Genomic DNA, 21,153 nt, shown 5'->3' with positions numbered 1-21,153 from the left:
AATCAAACATTTTGATGTGAATATCTAAGTGGTCTTGTGGAATTTTATAATATATGCATTTTGCTTTTTTAAAAATATTGCTTCAGTCATTATTGGTGGATTGCAAAATTCCCTTAATGGTTAATGACTTAATTGTATATTTTAAAATAACTTAGAGAATGTTATTGGATTATTTGTAACTCAAAGGGTAAATGCTTGAGGGGATTGATGCCCCATTCTCCACAATATGCTTATTTCACATTTCATGCCTGTATACAAATATCTCATGTACCATATATATGTATATATATAAAATATACCCACAAAATTTTTAAAAAATAATTTTAAAAATTTTTAAATAATAATACATTTTATCTGGTCTAAAGAAACTGTCATTAGATATTAATAGTATATGTAAAATTAAAGAAAGGTTGAGTAATGATTCAGATATCCAATATGTTTTTATCTTACCTACCTGCTTACCTATATTTTAGCCTTCATGTATTCAGATATGAGTAAGAGACTTGTATGAGTTTGTTCTCATGCTGCCAATAAAGCAATACCTGGGACTGGGTTATTTATAAAGGAAAGGGATTTAATTGGCTTACCATTCCACATGGCTGGGGAATTCCACAGCTGGTGGAACTCACAGTTCCAAATGGCATGTACCACAATCTCTTATTATTTTCTCACGTTGCCATTTAATATATTACAAAGCATTTTAATACATGTAAACTCGTGTAAATTGCAAAATACCACTTTGAATTGGATGTTTGCTGAAGTAAAGGGGCGGAGGAGCCCTGACATAAAGCCTGGACTTGTTTTTGTTTCACATGATGCCATTTGTTACTATAGTGGCCAAAGTCATTTCAGTAATTAGAGGTCAACCTCAATAAGGATCTGGGCAGCAGAGATTTCTATTCAATGGTCTTTCTACTTACATTGTTATGCTTCTTATGAGATTATACATAATGCAACTGAATTCTTGCTCTGAAAATGGATTCCACTATGTGACTTCAGTTGAGTTAATTCACTTTAATTTTTCCATTTGCAAAATGAGCATAATAATATCATTTACCTAATAGAGATTTTATAGGAACTATGTAAGTTGATTTAACTCACTGACTGGCATATCCTAAGCTTTCAATAAAAGTCACCATCACTGTCATTACCATTATTCTCTTGATTGACAATCACAGAGATAATTCTTAGTTCCCTAATTAGGCTATTGTCTTATGATCTCATCATTATAAGTACGAGTCTAAAGATAGAATAGTGTATATTGCCCTGTCTTTACTGTCATCTGATATGCTGCCTATTATTTTCTTGTATAGGGCAAGCTTAAATCAATATAACTACCTCCCAATTATATTTAATGTCTCTGCTTTGAAAGCATATTCAGAGCAAAGACATATTGGATAGTGATCACAAGTTTGTTTATAATAAGGAAAAATCTGCAATTTGCAAATGATCTCAATGATCATCAATAGAAAATTAAGGAAACTATGGTTCATTCACACAATAGAACACAATGTAATTTTTAAGGAAGATGAGAATGTTCTATATACTTTGACATAAAAAATAAAATGTTAATAAAAACATTTTAGAGAAAAACATATGTTATAATACTATTAATATTTTAAGTTAAATATAATGAAAAGCTTCATATATAGTGTGACTATATATATAGAATATAGTGTGAATATATATATATACACACACACACACCTCTGTATTATATAAGGTTGCCATATCATGTAAAAATTATTTCTAGGTTGTGATACTATAGAGTACTTTATCAATATTTTATGCCCTATTGTATTATTTGTACTTGTATAATAAACCTTCATTCATTATTTTAAATCAATAAAATAAATAAGAAGATTATATATAAAGAGAAAAAGGGAAAGAAAGAGATAGCTGGAAATATTTTATTTATCAAAAGAGCATATGATTTTAAATTTTTCTTATTTTTAATTTTGTGGGTACATAATAGGTAACTCATAAGTATACCCATGTCATGGGTAATTTCATGTAACCGAGATACATGAGACATTTTCTTTTATTTCTTTTTTTGTTTTGTTTTTTGAGACAGAGTCTCACTCTGTTGCCCAATCTGGAGTGCAATGGCGCAATCTACATGAGATATTTTCATACTGACATGCAATGGGTAATAATCCCATCAGGGTAAATGGGGTGTCCATCATCTCAAGCATTTATCCTTTGTGTTTCAAATAATCCAATTGTACTCTTTTAGTTATTTTTAAATGAACAATTAAATTAGTTTTTACTGTAATCACTCTGTTGTGCTAGCAAATACTGTGTCTTTTTTTTGTACCCGTTAATTAATCAATGCCCCCACCACACCACCCTGCGACTACCTTTGCTAGTCTCCAGTAATCATCCTTCTACTCTCTATCTCCATAAGTTCAGTTGTCTCAAATTTTAGTTCCCACAGATGAGCGAGAACATGTGATGTTTGTCTTTCTATGTCTGGCTTATTTCACTTAACATAATGTCCTCCAGTTCCACCCATGTTGTTGCAAATGACAGGATCTCATTCTTTTTTATGTCTAAGTAGTACTCCATTGTGTATATGGGCCACATTTTCTTTATTCATTTATCTGTTGATGGACACTTAGGTTGCCTCCGAATCTTGGCAGTTGTGAACAATGCTGCAGTAAACACGGGAGTGCAGATACCTCTTTGACACACTGATTTTCTTGCTTTTGGGTATATACTTAAGAATGGGATTGCTGGGTCGTATGGTAGCTATAGTTTTATTTTCCGAGGAGTCTCCAAATTTTTCTCCATAGTGTTTGTACTAATTCACATTCCCACCAACAGTGGATGAAGGTTCCAAAAGAGTATGTTCTTTTAAAAATATATTTTAGGTAGTAGTCAGTGCTTTAGGAGTTGTAGCATTTAAGAATCCTCATTCTTAACTCCACATGTGTTAGGAAAAATAATTCTTCTGAATGTAAATCACCCTCTTTTTTGGTCTTAAGATGATTCTGTTTATATTTAATTTATTTTTTCCAAGTGACTGACTAATCAAGTCCTCAAGGAAATAACAAATTTAATAGAAAAAAAAGCTATAAACAAAATTTTACAAGGGCAAATAAAAACTGATAATTATGACTAGAAAGATCCCTGAGCTGTGCAGATCTTTTAAAATTCCACATAGAAGAATAAAGCAAATCAATCTATACTGCACACCTCATGCCCATATGGACAACTACTAAGCAAGCATCAAATACATACTTAGAATGTTTGGTGTCCTCTTGTTGATTTTTAAATTTTCATCCCTTTATATATCATTCCACTTTCATATTTTAAATGAAACTCAACTCTGCTAAAGGGCTTCATGGATTACCTAAGTCTAACCAATCACATATATAGTCATTCTGAAAACTGTACATTTACTATTATTTGTACATTAATTTTTTAAATAAATGAATTTTTATTGCTATATGGCAGTTCATAACTTTTGAAATTGTGGTTAAAAGTGTAAAAATTTCAAGAAAAATATCCATTATTCCAGCAATCAAAGATAGCCGTTATAAATATTTTTCCTTACTTCTGTCTAATATTTCTATATTTCATAGATTTGGAATTTTTGTCAGTTTTACATGGTTGTCGTCAAAGTGAATACATATTTTTCTTTTATTACTATGGTTTATGTGTCCTGCATATTAAAATGTATTCTAACATAGCTTAGCAACTCCATTATATTCTATCATGTTTATGTAGCATGCTTATTTCATAATTTTACTAGCTGAACAGTTTAGCTTTTTCATTTTTTATGATTATAAATAAGTATACTCTAAAAATTTTTTTAATCTGTAAGAATGAGTTTTCCTCTGTCTGTGTGCTGACTTTTAAGGGTCTCAGAAATTTTTAAAATCTCTCTCAGAACAAAATACCTGGTTGGGCTTTGTGGTTTACTCCTGTAGTTCCAGCTACTAGGGAAGCTGAGGCAGGAGGATAGCTTGAGCCCAGGAGTTCCAGGCTGCCATGAGCTATGATTGCACCACTGCGCTCCAGCCTGGGGGACAGAGTGTGGTCTTTTCTCAAAAAAAGTAAAGAAAAGAAAAGAAATGTAACTATTTAAGGTAAGTGTTGTGACTTTCCTGAATATTTGTATGTGTTGCTTTACATACAATGGTATTTTATTACTATTACAAATCATGATATGCAAATATCACAAACAATCTTCATTTATAGGTGAGGTGTATATATATACACACACACACACACACACACACACACACATATATATATATATGGTCCTAAGAAATCCACAAAAGGAATATTAGAGCTACTAAGGATTTTAACTAATTTGCAATATACAAATTCCATATGCAAAAATCAAGTATATCAAATAATAAATTTTTGAGGTGATAGTTATGCTTGTTACCCTGATTTCATTACACATTGTATATATGTATCAAAATATCACACTGTACCCTATAAAGATGAACAATTAACATATATCAATTATAAATAATAAAAGCAAAAAGGTGCATTTTTATTCACTAGTAATGAATGATCCTAATAAGAAATTAAGAAAACAATTTTATTAACAATAGCATCAAAAGTAATAAAATTATTAGAAAAAAATCCAAAAAAGTATCATACTTGTACATTGAGAACCATAAAACATTATTGAAATGAATTAACAAAGCCCTAAATAAATGGAAAGGCATTCTGTGTTGATACATTCGAACACTTTGTACTGTTATGATGTACTCCTCAAACTGATCTATAGATTCTATGCAATCTGTATACAAATCGCAACTGATTTTTGCAGAAATTGACAAATCAATCCTAAAAGTCATATGAAAACTCAAAGGACCCACAAAACTCAAAACAGTCTTGTCAAAGAACAAAGTTGGAAGCTCACACTTCTTGATATTAAAACTTACTACAAAGCTGCAGTAATCAAGACTCCATGGTACTGGCATAAGAACAGACATATAAAACAACTGAATAGAATTGTAAGTCCAGAAGTAAACCTATAAATATATGTCCAATTCAAGACTCCATAGTACTGGCATAAGGATAGACATATAAATCAACTGAACAGAATAGGAAGTCCACAAGTAAACCTATGCATATATGGCCAATTAAGTTTTGACAAGGGTGCCAAGACCATTCAGTGTGCAGGGAATAGTCTTTTCATCACATGTAGCTAGGACAAATGGCTACACAAATGCAAAGTAATGAAGTTCATATCATTTACAAAAATTAATTCAAAAAATGAAAGACATAAATGTGAAGAGCTAAAACTATAAAATCATTAGAAGAAAACAGATATAAATATTTGTGACCTTGAATAAGGTGATGGATTTTTAGACACTTCATTAAAATCACAAATAACCAAAGAAAAATAGATTAATTGGACCTTTTCCAAATTAAAAAATATAGTCCTTAAAAGGATGCTATTAATAAAGTGAAAAGACAACCCACAGAATGGGATAAACTATTTACAAATATATCTGATAAGAGTCTAGTACTCAATATATTTTTTTAAAAAACACAACTTGATAAAAACAGAAACATTTAAAAATGGGCAAGAGATGGGAATAGACATTTCTCTGAAGAATATATGAAACTGTCAATAAGCACAAGATTCTTGACATTATTAATCATTAGGGAAATGCAAGTTAAAATGGTTAGCTACCACTTCATATCCACTAGCATGGCTATAATGAAAAAGGTAGATAATAACAAGTATTAGTTATACAAGGAAATTAGAATTTTCACACATTGCTGATTGGAATGTACAGTGATGTGTTTGCAAAACTGTTTGGAAGTTCTACAAAAAGTAAACGTGGTTCTATAAAAAGTAAACATAGTTTTGCTATATGACCCAACAATTCCACATCTATGTATATATACAACATATATTGAAAACATATGTTCACATAAAATCTTGTACCAAATGCTCATAGTAGCACTATCAAAATTGCTAAAGGGGTGGAAATAGCCCACAATCATACCAACTGATGAAAGATAAACAAAATATTATACATATATATATATATACACACACACACATACTATAATGTCATTAAGCCATAAAATTAGAATTAAACATTAATTGATGCTCCAACATGGATGAATTCGAAAACATTATGCTAAGTGAAGGAAGCCAGACACAAAGGGCCACATATTGTATGACTCCATTTACGTGAAATTAAAAGAGGTAAATACATAGAAACATAAAGAAAATAAATATTCACCAGGGATCCACGGAGGGGTATGAAGGGTGACTAGTGATGGCTATGGGATTTTTAAGGGGGTAATAAAAATGTTCTGGAATTAGTAGTAATGGTCACCTAACTTTGTGAATGTACCAAAATCCCCTAATTGTACACTTTACAAGAGTAAATGTTATGGTATGTGAATGATATTTTAATGCGTGTATATATGCATACAATTTATTTATTTTATTTTCATTTATTACTCTTTCTTTTCTAACAGTTAGTAAAAATAACATACTACAGGAAAAGGGAATTACAAAAGTAGGAAGAAGAAAGAGTAGAATGTTCCCTATGGTGTTGGATTGGGATTTGTATGAACCCATACTAATGAGTCAGTATGAACTTATAGTTATTACTTGATAAAGAAATATATAGGTATATATAAGTATATCTATATATGTGTAGACATGAGTGTGTGAGAGAGCATGCACACATGCATATATTTTCTAGCTCTGTCTGCTGAGTGGGCCTAGAGGAAATGACACATCAGTGACAATGAGTATACTTAGCCCTTAGACTTTGGTTTTTAAATACCATGCTGCCCTAAAAGGAACCAAGACTCACTAAAGTAAAGACTAATATAAAGTTTAAGGTAGAGAAAATTCAACACTGCCCTGGAACCTTTTTGTAACATAAATTACAGAAATGCTCTATAAATCATGGGAATGAGTCAAAAAGATTGAAAAGGTTCCCACTGGCCAAATCTGGAGCATCTTGAGCATCAAAAGTATAGGAATATTGATAATAATGAATTATGACTCATTGAATAAAATAGAATCTGTGATACTGTATGAATATACATGAATAAATTGATCAATGTATAAACAGGGAAGACAAGCTCTAGCAATAGATTATTATATTAATAGAAGAAATGATATGGTTAAAATCATTAATGTTTGCTAAAATTAATGAATGAAGGTTTTCTGAGGAATTTATGTTATCTAAAAAGCATCTACCTACAAATTATGGATAAATTATAAATGGAGAAATAATCTGCAGTGAAGAATCTTTTCAGATATCACCTGACCAGGTGACCAAAGCTCATGTTATTGAAGTGGGAACAAACTGACATGATGTACCTTTTGGAATGAGAAATGAGAAGGGCATGGCATAATTGCATAAGCTGAACCAAGTTCTGAGGGAACACCAGACAAACTCAGATTGAGAGAGGGACAATCTAAAAAATAATAGACCTGTTCTGTTAAGAGGTGTCAAGGTTGAGAAAGACAAAGGAAAGGTGGGGAACTTTATCGGATTGCTGGATAATAACTAGACAAGTAATCGCAATGTGTGATCTTGATTAGATACTGTACTGAGAAAAGAGTAACTATAAAATGCATTACAGGGACAATTGACAAAATTTGAATATGAACTGTGGGTTAGATAATATATTTTAATGATGTTGAAGTATTTGATTTTTATAAATATTAGCAGTAAAGACATGATGCATTTAATTGGCTCTCCAGTGGTTCAGAAAAAAATAACATGTTGTCATACACATGTGATAACAAATAGTTATATATAGCTAGATTAGATGTGTGTGAGTATGTGTACATCCGTGCTTATGAAGAGAAAAAGAGTGACAGTAACATGGTGAATGGGGCAATATTTAACAGTTGATAAATTTGGACTCTAGTATCAGGGTATTTACCGATGCTTTTTGCAAATATTCTATAAATTTGAAATAATACCAAAACAAAATGTATAAACAAAAATAATAATTTTCAGAGAAAGGGAGAAGTAAATACAAGAAAATATTAATGCTACTTTGTTCTTGTATTTGGAGTTTATTTTTTTACTTGCTTCCTTTTCTCTGATTTTACTTATATTCCGTGTTAAAAGTCGGTTGTCAATAACCAACTGAAAAAGTAGTGCACAGAGGAACACATATCTTCTTTCTAAGTTTCTAAGGTATCATCATCCCTTCAACTTGACTCTGGCAGTAAAATATGGCATTGCCAGTTTCATATGAATTTTCCTCCTTTGTTCTTTGATTTACATCTTTTGACTGAAACATTTCAGAAACTCAACCTGTGGCAGAAACTTCTTTGCTAATTTACGAGGAGCATGGATTATAGCTTTCTTTTCTTGAGGGAACAAAATCCTTAATTTATTTCAGAGATTGTTAGCAAAGGACAGAACATCATGTAGCAACAATGATTTCAGAGGGAAACAGTACCTGAACTAAGGCTCTTTGTTTCTCTATGTCAATTCACCCCTGGCTACACACTTTTCCCCACTAAAATTAAATAAGCCTGTTCCTTGTACTGTCACATGTGCAAGGTAAATAAATACACAACACTCCTTGGCCCCATCTAGAAACTTCAAAGCCTATGTGCCCAACTCCAAGTCTCAGTGTTAAACAGACACTTACACTTCATGCTTATCTGTTTTGATTGTCCCAAGAAAAGGTAGTATATAAATGTGTCATATCATCATTAAATACCAACCTTATCTTCCTGTGTTTTGATCACTGACATGTAAATGGTCCTTAACTAGGATTTGCTTAAAATACCTCTGGCTACATTTCTACCAGAATATATTATGAAATGGGCAAATACTGACAAAACTTTTAGAAATCTTTTGAAAATGTCCACAAGATGGAGAAAACATCCTCTGTAGCCATTTTTGACAATACAATTACTTTACTGATAATTTGGTGGCATTAGACTGAAAGTCCCAGCTCAAACTGGGCCAGAATTGCCAGAAAAAATCAAGAATCACTTACCATTCAAAAAGTCTGTTTTTTTTTTTTTTTTTTGGTCAAAGAAACAAGAACTGATACAGTATGGCCAATCCTAATTTCAGAATTAATTCCCTTGGGAAAAGCTACAGGAGAGAAAAGCTAATCGTAAAGTAGAAATTGACATTTCCAGTGTCATTAATAAAGTGATTTGCTTTGGTCCCGGTCTGCACTATCTAGATGGCATTTTATTTTCCTGTGGCACATGGGAATTTATTAGCAGAAAACTATTCACTGCGGTGGTAGTAGCAATGACTGCTATTTTTAAGACAATTAACATTTACTAGATTAATTCTACTTGATCTTCTTTAATTCCAGAAGTTGTCAATGAGTGGAATTTCTGCTATTGCTCCTATTTTGAAGAAAGTATTAATGTTTGCACCTGGTTGTGTGTGCAGCAGAGAAGCAAGACAGAAACTAGAATGATTTCATACTTCATAACAGAGAACTTTGCAACTGTGAAAGTGATGTCTCTGCTCCCTAAAATCTACTGCCTACTATCCCCATTTCAAGAGAAAACTATAGGTACACATCAAGTCAGAGATACAGAAATTACAGATATTGATGTGAATTAATAAAAGAAAAAAATGTGATTTATCACAGAGAACAGAGCCAACAATCTACTTCTTAAAATAGTGGCAATAGCAGTAATATTTTCTTTTATGTCTGTTTGGTGTTTCTTCAGTTTTAAGTATGAATTATGATGATCGCAAAAATGAAATCTATCCAAATGGCACTGAGATATCTTGACTGCCCATCCAGAGGAACGGTGAAACAATTGTGGCTGGTAATGAGTATATTTTAACAGCTTCATACCAAGAAATTCATCTGGCACATGGAAGCCTACCTGGCTGAACTAATATCCTAAGAGAGAAATTATTTTGGAGGAATAATATTAATATTTATATATTTAGTTTATGTAAAGCTTCTCAGATTTGGTTATCCATCTCTTTGGCGTTTCTGAAGCGTAATCCTTTGTCATTTTATCATGTAGTACCTATTTTAAATAGTAAAAGTACTATTATGTATCCAGAATTAACTGGGTGCCAGACCTGTATTTGTCATGAGATATACATAATCTCATTGTGATAGGCAAAATAATGGCCCTGCAAAAATGTTCACAACCCAATCCCCAGACCCTGTGTATATGTTACCTTACATAGTGATATGGTTTGGCTGTGTCCTCATCCATATCTCATCTTGGATTGTAATTCCCACAGTTCTCATGTGTCCTGGGAGGTGATTGAATTATGGGGACAGGTCTTTCCTGCACTGCTCTCATGATAGTGAATGAGTCTCGCGAGATCTGATGATTTTAAAAAATGGGAGTTTCCCTGCATAAGCTCTTTTTTTTTGCCTGCTGCCATCTATGTAAGATGTGACTTGCTCCTCCTTGCCTTCTGCTGTGATTGTGAGGCCTGCCCAGCCATGTGGAACTGTGATTTTATAAATTACTTGCTTTTATAAATTACCCAATTTCGGGTACGTTTTTATCAGCAGTGTGAAAACAGACTAATATATATGGCAAAGGGGACTTTTCAGATGTGATTAAGATTAAGGACCTTGAGATGGAATGATTATCCTATATTATCTGGGTGGGATCACTCTAACCACAAATTCTTTCAAGTAGAGAATCTTTTTCTGGCGTTGTAAGAAATTCAGAGGAAGGAAAGTGTAAGGAGGCCTCTATCTACTCTTGCTGGCTTTGAAAATTAAGGATGGGCGGGCAGTGATAATGAGCCAAGTAATGTGAGAACTCTTGAAAAACAGAAAAGGGCAAGAAATCATATTTTGCCCATAACCTGTACAAAAGAATGCACTATGCTCACATCTTGATTTTAACTTGGTAAGAGTCTTGTCAGAATACTCATGTATAATACTATAAAATAATAATACATTTGTATTGTTTAAGCCACCAAGTTTGTGGTAACTTACTATAGAATCAATGGAAGATTAACATACTCATGAAATTCATACAATTTCATGGCAAGTGTTTAGCATTTTCTTAGTTTTATAGATATCAAAAATGAGGCAAATAGCAATTTATATAATTTGACAAAGATGACATAAGTAGCCAATTGCAAATCCAGACTTAATATCTAGGGCATTGGTATCTGATGATCCTTTCAGAATGATATGTTTTTATGTGTGATAAAAAATTAAGTCATATACTATCCGTAAGTCAGAATAATGGCTAAACTAGCTAAATAAATAATTCAAACATAAATATAATAAGGTTATATCATGTTTTGCTGTTCAAACTAATAAAAATAGTTGAGAGAAAAGCTTTAATCACAAAGAGTTATCGCTGATGATCCTTTCAGAATGATATGTTTTTATGTGTGATAAAAAATTAAGTCATATACTATCCGTAAGTCAGAATAATGGCTAAACTAGCTAAATAAATAATTCAAACATAAATATAATAAGGTTATATCATGTTTTGCTGTTCAAACTAATAAAAATAGTTGAGAGAAAAGTTTTAATCACAAAGAGTTATCTAGAATAGTCAATACTTGTTATAAAAAAAGGATATTCTAATGGGTTAATTGGAATTTTAAATTTAAGAACGAAGAATGAAGATACAATAAAAAGACATTATAGCTAGTATTGGCAAGGAATGGAGAAGTTGGAATCCTTATACTTTGCTGATGGGAATACGAAATATGCAGTGTTTTAGAAAACTCTGGGAGTTCCACAGAAGTTATTATAAATATACAATTATCATATGACCCAGCAATTCCACCTTAGACATATATCCAAGAGAATTAAAAGCATCCCATCTACACAAATGTTCACTGTTGCATTATTCATAACAGCCAAAAAGTGGAAACAACCCAAATGTTCAACTGACAGGTGCATAAACAAAATGCGATATATCCATAAAATGGAATATCACTCAACCATGAAAATAAATAAAGTGCTGATTCATGGTGAAACATGGATGAAACTTGACAAAATCGTGCTAACTAAAAAAGTCAGACACAAAAGGCTACCTAATATGTGATCCCATGTATATAAAATGTCCAAAGTAAGCAAATACATAGAATATCAATCAGCATTAAACAGTTGCTAGGGGTTGGGGCCGAGAATAGTGTGGAGTGACTGCTCAAGGGTATGGAATTTCTTTTGGAGATGATGACAATATTCTAGAATTAGTGATGATGGTTGCACAATATTATGAACATACTAAAAATCACTAAAAAGAGGAGTGTTGTGATATGTACATTGTATCTCAATTAAGACTAAAAGAACTGAAGGGATATCTTTGGAAATCCAAACAAAAATATAGATATAGGGAGTTCAAAATTTGGTAATCAGGGGTTTATCACTGATACTTGCTACTGTAGTCTGAATAAATTGTAGTCGTCATGTCCATATGCAATATCACATCGCTGAGGTTATAATAAAGGCCAGACAAGCTGAATTCAATTTAGATCATTACAATGTCAATAGAAGAGTTTTAAAATATATTTATGATTTCTAAATATCAGGATATAATTACAAGGAAATTAGACACAAGTTGATTTAAGCTAAATTTATAAATGCAAATGCATTCACATTTAAGGTTAGTACTTTGTTCTTGTCTGAAATTGCCCTGTTTGACTTGAATATTCTATTGATTTGCTGTCTCAGGGTTTGCTAGCCCACTATATTAAGGCTTTAGTTTCTGAAACATCGCTGTTTAGCCTAGAAAATCTGCATGCACTATATCACATGAAAATTTAATTGAGACATATGTTGTATAATAAACGATGTATCCTGGCATTATACCTAGCAAAATTTGTTCTATTTGCTTACATAACAATATCTCTATTGACTACACTCATTCATTGTTAATGAGCTTCTTGCTAAATGATACTGGTGTAGTTTCCATAATATTCTTAGCAAATAAAATAATGGAATATAAAGAAACTTAGGAGACTGAATTGTCTATCATGTTCCCAGAACTATTACTTCACTATTTACCTATAAAGTCACTCTATTTTTGGATGCTGGGTCCTCCCCTTAAAAACCAGAGGAATCATGCCAACAAGCCCACTGGAAGACTATCAGCAGAGGGGAGACCCACAAGAAATAACAGGGCAGTCCAGGCCAAGAGCTGTGCAAACACTCAAACTTTCTAGAGACCGGGTTTGAGGGATTGTCTTTTTTCTACAGACTGTTAAAACATCGTATCAGAAACATTGGAGGAGTTTAAGTGTAATCTATAGCAATCTCCCTCTCCTCCTCAATAACTGCAAAGTTACCTTCAAATTTAGGGCTTTGACTGCCTATAAAGGTTGCTTATTTTAGTTTTGAGGACACTCAAATATTCCACAAGTTTATCTTATTTTGTAGCCCCCAAAGTATAAATTCCAGGTTTTTTGCCTGGTACTTGCTTGCCTTTCAGGAGCTGTAATAAAAACCTTTCATTCTAGGTGTGAAGCAATTAGAAAAATATACCAAGAACTGGAACTCTCTTTTTGACTTCTGGCCCCGACATCAAATTTAAAGGGACACTGATTTCAGTTTTGAAAGATGGGTAGTCAGATATAGGGATAGATCTGTGAAGACCATTCCTGGATGAGAAGAAGTACAACAGAAAGGTTGAAATCATTTGGATATATGGTGGTTTGAGAGATCATTTCCCTTGTGCTACTCCATATCTCTACACTTTCTTTATCCTCTCTGCTCTGTGGCCCAGAGCTAACTTTGGACTACCTCAGGGATTGTCTCAACCAGTCTCCTTGCCTTCTAGTTTCCAACTGGACTCCGCCAAAGAGAAATATGATGGCGATTGAAAGAACAGAGGACAATTGGGTCAGGCTACTTATTCTCTAATTCCCAGCTCCCTCCCTGCTGAAACATAGTTTATAGCTGTGAACTTCTACTGAAAATCTCCAGTTGGCTACCCTCTTCTTCATTGTCAGCTCCAACTATAACCTCTCTTGACAGACTGTGGAGAGAAAAGATGAAGAGTTGATAAGGACCAGATCACAAAGGGGCATAAATGTCATGCTAAGAAGTTGTCATATAACTTCATCCATGCATGAAATATCCTGTACTTCCTTCTTTCCCATTAATTAATTTGTCTCAGCACCAAACCCATACTGTTTTAATTCCTGCAGCATTACTTCATGCTTTGACATTTATTAATCATCATATGGGTTTTCAAATTTTCTGGGTTATTTTTATCAAAATTGTTTCAGAATCAACTTTAGAATTTGTTTATACGATTCTATTTAAAAAGAAAAAAAAGTCAATTGGGAATTTGAGCCTTCTTTTATATCTTTTAGTAAGTTAAAAGAGTTTTCTTCTTATGAGATTATCCAATTTAGGCAGGACTATAATCAACTGTAATGATTACGGTCAGGGATCTGTCTTTCCATCTCTGGTGTCTAGTTTCTTCTCACTGGACTCCTTCCTCCTTCTCAGTCAGCATCTTCCTACACAGGGTCAAGATGGCTATAAGCAGTTGGAAGATTCTGGTACAAACATGCAACTGTTCTGAAATGGGCATATGCATTTGTTCCAGCAGTTTCCAAAGTTGCCTGTCAGGGTCTCCTTTGCCCCCACATGAGTAACATACCCAACCCTGAGCTAATCTCAGTCACCAGTAAGATAGAATGTCTTGACTGCTCAAGCCCAAGCCTGAGCCCACACAGCGGGTTGAGTTATCTCTACCTGAATCATGGAAAATAGAGTCGTTCTCAAGATGAAATCCAGATGCTGTTATCAAAATCAGAATAAATTGATTTAGGTAGTCAAAAACAGAAAATGTCCACTACATATACCACAATTATTTTTCCTTAATTATTTTATTTATCTCCTTTCCTGTCTTAGACTAAACTTTGTGACATATATATGTATATGTTTCCCTGTAGCAGTTTGACATTATACATCATATTTTCATCATTCCAGTGGATAGCCCTTCAAAATGGTCGTTTACTAACATTATTTGACTGACAGAATCTGAACCCCCATCAAAGGGATTCTCACACTCTGTGAGTCTTCATGGAATCAAAAAAGCTAAATGTTTGTTCTCTCTATTCCCTGGCACCTAGAGGCAGGCAAGTATCAGGTTCAGCTGATGATATGCTTTTGCCTGGGACATTGAATACGAGACAAGGAACAGTGATGTTAAGAATAGATTATACTTCATTCTTTCAGTCGATGGTGGAATATGGCATCCAATGGCATCAGGAGCAAGAATGGCCTCCTATGTCTATTTATAGCATCAGCACCAGCCTGCTAAATAGATAAATTCTGTGGTACGACAGTGACTGTTTCTGGATAACACCTTCTCTTAATTCCTAGCTATTTCCTGAGCCCTAGTATTCAGCCTTCTCCTGGAGATACATAATATCCTTCAAATAAATCAATTTTTCTGCTGAATGTAGCAATCATCAATTTATGAGGCTTCAACCTGGGACCCTAACTAATAAAACGTTAAAACTTTGTACATATTTTAAATATAATTTTAATTGCATAGAATCACTGGATATAAATATGCACATGAATATGAGATTCATTTTAGTAGGGATCCAAGGGATACTATAAGAAGAAATAGGAATCTCTAGGTATTATGTTAACTTATATCTATAAAGAAAAATTATAGAACCAATTTACTAACTTTTTTAAATTTAGAAAATCTATTCACACAAAAAAGAATATATACTATACAGTGAAATAATTTTTCAAACTCAAAATATTCCAAAGAATATCAGTGAAATCAGCATAATATATAAAATGCACGTATAAAAAGAAGACAGTATTTATTTTAATACATGAGTATAGCTATTATATCAGAAGTTAATATAACAATCTAATAAAATGAAAAACCTTGGAGAGGTTTAATTAGAAAAAATAAATATAAATAATAAATATCAGAAATATTGATCCTAAATCCACTAAAATATAAGAATATGTTATGAACAACTTTATGCCCACACATTAGGGAAGTTACATAAAATTCATAAAGTATACAAGAAACATAACAACAAAATGACACAAGAAGAAACTGAAAAATTGAATAAACTCATAACTAATAATGAAATATCATTACTGATTAAAGCTTTCTTCAATGAAAATTCAATGCCAATATAGCTTTACCAGTAAATTATCTTAAATATCTAAGGAAAAAATACCAATCTTATATGAATTCTTCCAGAAGAAAGAAAAAATATTACCCAATTTATTTCATGTGGTCAAAATAATTTTGATGCCAAAAATTGAAAAAAAAATTATAGACAATTATCTCATGAAAATAAATGTATAAACCATTAAAAATTTAAAAATTAAAAACTAACAAACTGTTATTAGAGTATATTAAAAATAACAATACGTCATGCTCAAGGTGGGTTTATACTTGGAATGCAAGGCTAGTTTAACAACCAAATCAATCAGTATAATTTAACCATTAAAAAAACATAAGAGAAAAATTATGTTAACATTTTAATATAGGTAGAAAAATAATTGACACAACTCAACTTTAACACATGAAAGCTAGGATAAAGAAGAATATACAGATATAAAAGAAATTAGAAAAAATACTTGTAGCATATCAGCTTGAGCTGCTATAACAAAATACCATACTGGGTGGTTTAAGCCATAGACATTTATTTCTCACAGTTCTGGAGTTTGCAAAGTCCAAGAACATGATGACAGCATATTCAGTTCCTGGTGAAGGTCCTCTTCCAGACTTGAAGATGGCCTCCTTCTCACTGAATCTTCACATGGTAGAGAAAGAGAGAGCTCTGGTCTCTCTTCCTCTAGTAAGAACACTCATGTCATCTTGAGAATTCACCTTCATGGTCTCATCTGAGCTAAATTACTTCCCCAAAGCTCCATCTTCAAATACCATCACATTGCACATTAGGGCTTCTACCTATGAATTTGAGGGGTACACAGACATTCAATTAGTAACAGCACATCATGATTAATGGTACAAGATGGAATGTTGTTTGCCTGAAATTGGGAATGAAATATAAATGCCATTATTCCTACAGCAAATCAACAATATCCTGATGGTTCTAGTCAGTAGAGTAAGACAAGAAAAAAATTTAAAATGGCATAAGGACTGGAAAGAAAGAGATGAAAGTTCAATTATGCACAGCCGATGTGCATATGAATAATGATAAACATTAAACATTTAGATAGCTAAGACATCTCAACTTAAAAGACAACATATTGTGAGAATGCTTTCAGGAGCTTTGACAGAAATGCTACATCCTTAAAATACAAAGAATGCTAAAAATTGAGATGAAAGTCACCAAGAATTTTATATAAAATTTGGCAAAGGATGCAAGTAGACAACTTATACGGACAAATAGATGTGTAGTAGGTTTAATACAGCAAGTAATTAAAAATTAAACAATGTAACTTATCTTTTTTTCCTTTTCAAATTAATAAATATGTCTAGGTTGTTGAGAGTGAGGTAAAAATGTAATCTCACATATTAAATATAGGATTTTAAATCAGCTTAAGCTTTCTGGAAAAACACTTGATAATTTTGTCAAGAGTCTTCTAAATATTCATATATTTTGGCTAAGCTCTTTTTCTTGTAGGAATTTATCCTAAAGAAATCCTCAATCAGATATACTGATGTGTATTTATGTATGGAGATTTTTCATCAAAGTTTTTTATAATGTCTCAATATTAGAAATAATCAAATTCAACAATAATAAGAACAGCACTAAGTAAACATGAAGATATATACACAGGTATAGCTCAGAAATACTGAATGTTCAATTCCAGGCCACCACAATAAAACAGTTTTGCAAAAAAGTGAGTCACACAAATTTTCTGGTTTTCCAGTGCATATAAAAGTTATGTTTACACTATGATATAGTCTATTAAATGTGCAAAAGCATTATATCTAAAAATATGTATGTACCTTTATTTAAAAAAATACTTTATAGCTAAAAATGCTAATAATCATTTGAACCTTCAGTGAATCATAATCTTTTTGCTGGTGGAGGTTCTTGCCTTCGCATTGATTGCCACTGACTGATCAGGGTGGTGGTTGCTGAAGGTCAGCATAGCTGTGGAGGTTTCTCAAAATAAGATGATAAAATTTTCTGCGTTGATTAGCTCTTTTCTTCGTGAAAAATTTGTCAGTAACATGGGATGTTGTCTGATATTATTTTACCCATAGAATTTCTTTCAAAATTGGAGTCAATCCTCTCAAACCCACCATTGCTTTTTCTAAGTTGATGTAATATCCTAAATCCTTTGTTGTCATTTCAACAATGCTTATAGTCTCTTCACCAAGAGTAGATTCTACTTCAAAAAAAAAAGTACTTTCTTTGCTCATTCATAAGAACCAAATCTTCCTCTGTTCAAGTTTTATGATATTGCAGCAATTCAGTCACGTCTTCAGGCTCCACTTCTAATCTAGTCATCTTGCTATTTCTACATCTTCAGCTACTTCTTCGACTGAAGTCTTGAACCTCTCAGTCATCCATGAAGGTTGCAATCAACTTTTTCCAAACTCCTGTTAATGTGGATGTTTTGACCACCTCCCATGAGTTATGACTGATCTTAATGGCATCTGGGATGATAAATCCTTACCAGAAGGTTCTTAATTTACTTTGCCCATATCCTTCAAAGGAATCGCTGTATTTCTGAAATAATAAGACTTGAAAGTCAAAGTTACTTCTTGATCCATGGGCTGAAGAACAGATGTTATATTAGCAGACCTAAAAACAACATTAATCTCATTGTACATCTCCATCAGCTCTTGAGTGACCAGGTCCATTGTCAATGAGTAGTAATAATTTAAAAGGAATCTTTTTTTTTTTTTTCTCTGAGCATTAGGTCTCATCAGTGGGCTTAAAATATTCAGTAAACCATGTTGTGAACAGATATACTGTCATCAGGCTTTTTTTCCCCCATTTATAGAGCACTATAGAGTAGAATTAGCATAATCTTTAGGGCTCTAGAATTTCTGGAATGGTAAATGAGCATTGGCCTCAGATTAGTTACATTAGCCACTAACAAAAGAGTCAGCCGGTCATTTGAGGTTTGGAAGCCAGGAATTGACTTCTCTCTACCTATAAAAATCCCAGATGGCTTCCATATAGTACCATTTTATCTACATTGCAAATCTGTTGTTTAGGGTGGTCACCTTCATCAATTATCTCAGCTAAATCTTCTGGATAACTTGCTGCAGCTTCTACATCAGCACTTGCTGCTTTACCTTGCATTCATGTTATAGAGATGTCTTCTCTTCTTGAACCTCATGAACCAAGCTGTGCTGTTGTCAGACTGTTCTCTGCAGCTTCCTCACCTCTCTCAGCCTTCATGGAATTGAAGAGAGTTAAAGTCTGACTCTGGATTAGGTTTTACTTTAAGAGAATGTTGTGGCTGGTTGGATCTTCTATCCAGCCACTAAAACTTTCTTCCTATCAACAATAAGTTTGTTTCCCTTTCTTATTATTTGTGTGTTCACTGGAATAGTAAGTTCAATTTTTATCAAGAATTTTTCTTTTGAATTAACAACATGACTGTTTGATCCAAGATGACTACCTTTCAGACTACTTCAACTTTTGACATGGCTTCCTCACTAACCTTAATCATTTCTAGCTTTGTATTTAAGTGAATGACATGCAGCTCTTCCTTTCACTTGAATACTTAGAAGCCATTTTAGGGTTATTAATTGACCCAATTTTAATATTGTTGCTCTCGGGGAATGGGGAGGCCCAAAGAGAGGAAGAGAGACGAGACAGGAATGGTCAATTGGTAGAGCAGTCAGAATATACAAAACATTCATCAATTAAGTTGAGTCATCTTAGACAGGTGTTGTTTGTGGAGCCCCGAAACAATTACAGTAGTGACATTAAAGATCACTAATCACCAATCACCATAACAGATATAATAAGGAAAAATTTGAAATATTGTAAGACTAACCAAAAGAGACATGAAGTGAGCGAATGCTGTTGGAAAAAAATGGCATCAATAGACTTGTTCAATGCAGAACTGCTACAATCTTTTAACTTGTAAAAAGTGTACCTGCCAAATGAAATAAAGTGAAGCACAGTAAAACCAAGTATGCCTCTATAACATTTGAAGCAACTGAAACAGTGCTTCCAAGAATATATAATAACATATGAAAAAGCTCATATTTCATTAGCAGTGAAAATATCGACCTAATGTAACTGGGATAACATTCCAAAATATAGAAATCAGATTTGCACAGCTTGATGGATTTTCTTAAATTGAACATACCCATAGACTCGGCACTGAGATTTTTTAAAAAGTTGTGAATAACTATCCTTATTTCTGATACCACAGCTTTATTTCCTTTGATTTGAATTTAATATAAATTGACTTTCACAGTATATATTGTTTTTTGGCTACTTTTATTTGATATGCTATTTGTTAGATTTAGCTCTTGCTTGTTCAGTTGTCCCATTGGTATCTATAAGGGATACATTCCAGGACCCCAGTGGATATCAAAATCCAGGGATGCTCAAGTCTCTAAATATTAGAACTTCAATACATCTGAAAGTTATGTTGCTATGCATAGCGAAGCAAAAATAAAGATTTTTTTCCAAAATAGCCAATTAATTAAATACCAGTTTCTAAGTAATCTTTTTTCACTGTTTTTATGATGCAATGTTAACAACAATCCATTCTTTACTAATAATAATTTGTATAGTTCTCCTTACGATACAGCTTTCTGTCAATTACCTAAGTAAAACAATATTGTTTCTATTCATTAAATCTTCATTTCATTTCATCTTATTTTAACATAAAATAAGAGCAGTTTTACCCCATTAAATATTTTTTCCTAAGAGTATTTGATGGCTTTACTCATTAGATGAATTGTAGAATATTCTATGAAGTACCACCAAACATGCAAACAACCATCCAGATACCTACCGAATCTTAAGCTATAAAAACTTATTTTAACTTATTGTAATAATCTATAATAACTTACTGACATCTCAGATATCCAGTTATTTTGTTTTGTAATAAGGTGTGTTTATTTTTATTTTCTTCTTTTGTAATCCTAAAAATGTTTCAGCAGTTTTTACTATATACAATAATATCTTTTTTTTTTTTTTTTTTTTTTGAGATGGAGTCTCGCTCTGTTGCCCAGGCTGGAGTGCAGTGGCTGGATCTCAGCTCACTGCAAGCTCCACCTCCCAGATTCACGCCATTCTCCTGCCTCAG

General features: G+C 32.7%; 1 protein-coding gene and 1 long non-coding RNA gene across 8 annotated transcripts in view; one reads left to right on the top strand and one right to left on the bottom strand.

Moving 5' to 3' along the window:
- The window catches only part of SLC8A1 (solute carrier family 8 member A1), a 497,520-nt gene that overhangs the window by 21,360 nt on the left and 455,007 nt on the right, over positions 1–21,153 (top strand). The window lies entirely within an intron of this gene.
- LOC103220429 (uncharacterized) overlaps positions 16,756–21,153 on the bottom strand; it is a 63,408-nt gene continuing 59,010 nt past the window's right edge. The window contains exon 6 of the long non-coding RNA XR_005243118.2: positions 16,756–16,861. This is a non-coding gene — a long non-coding RNA (uncharacterized lncRNA). The remainder of the gene's footprint in view (positions 16,862–21,153) is intronic.

The sequence above is a fragment of the Chlorocebus sabaeus genome, chromosome 14 (genome assembly GCF_047675955.1).
Source record: "Chlorocebus sabaeus isolate Y175 chromosome 14, mChlSab1.0.hap1, whole genome shotgun sequence".
Lineage (NCBI taxonomy): Eukaryota > Metazoa > Chordata > Mammalia > Primates > Cercopithecidae > Chlorocebus > Chlorocebus sabaeus.
The sequence above is the reverse complement of the archived record's forward strand: the minus strand, read 5'-3'. Positions and strand labels throughout refer to the sequence as shown.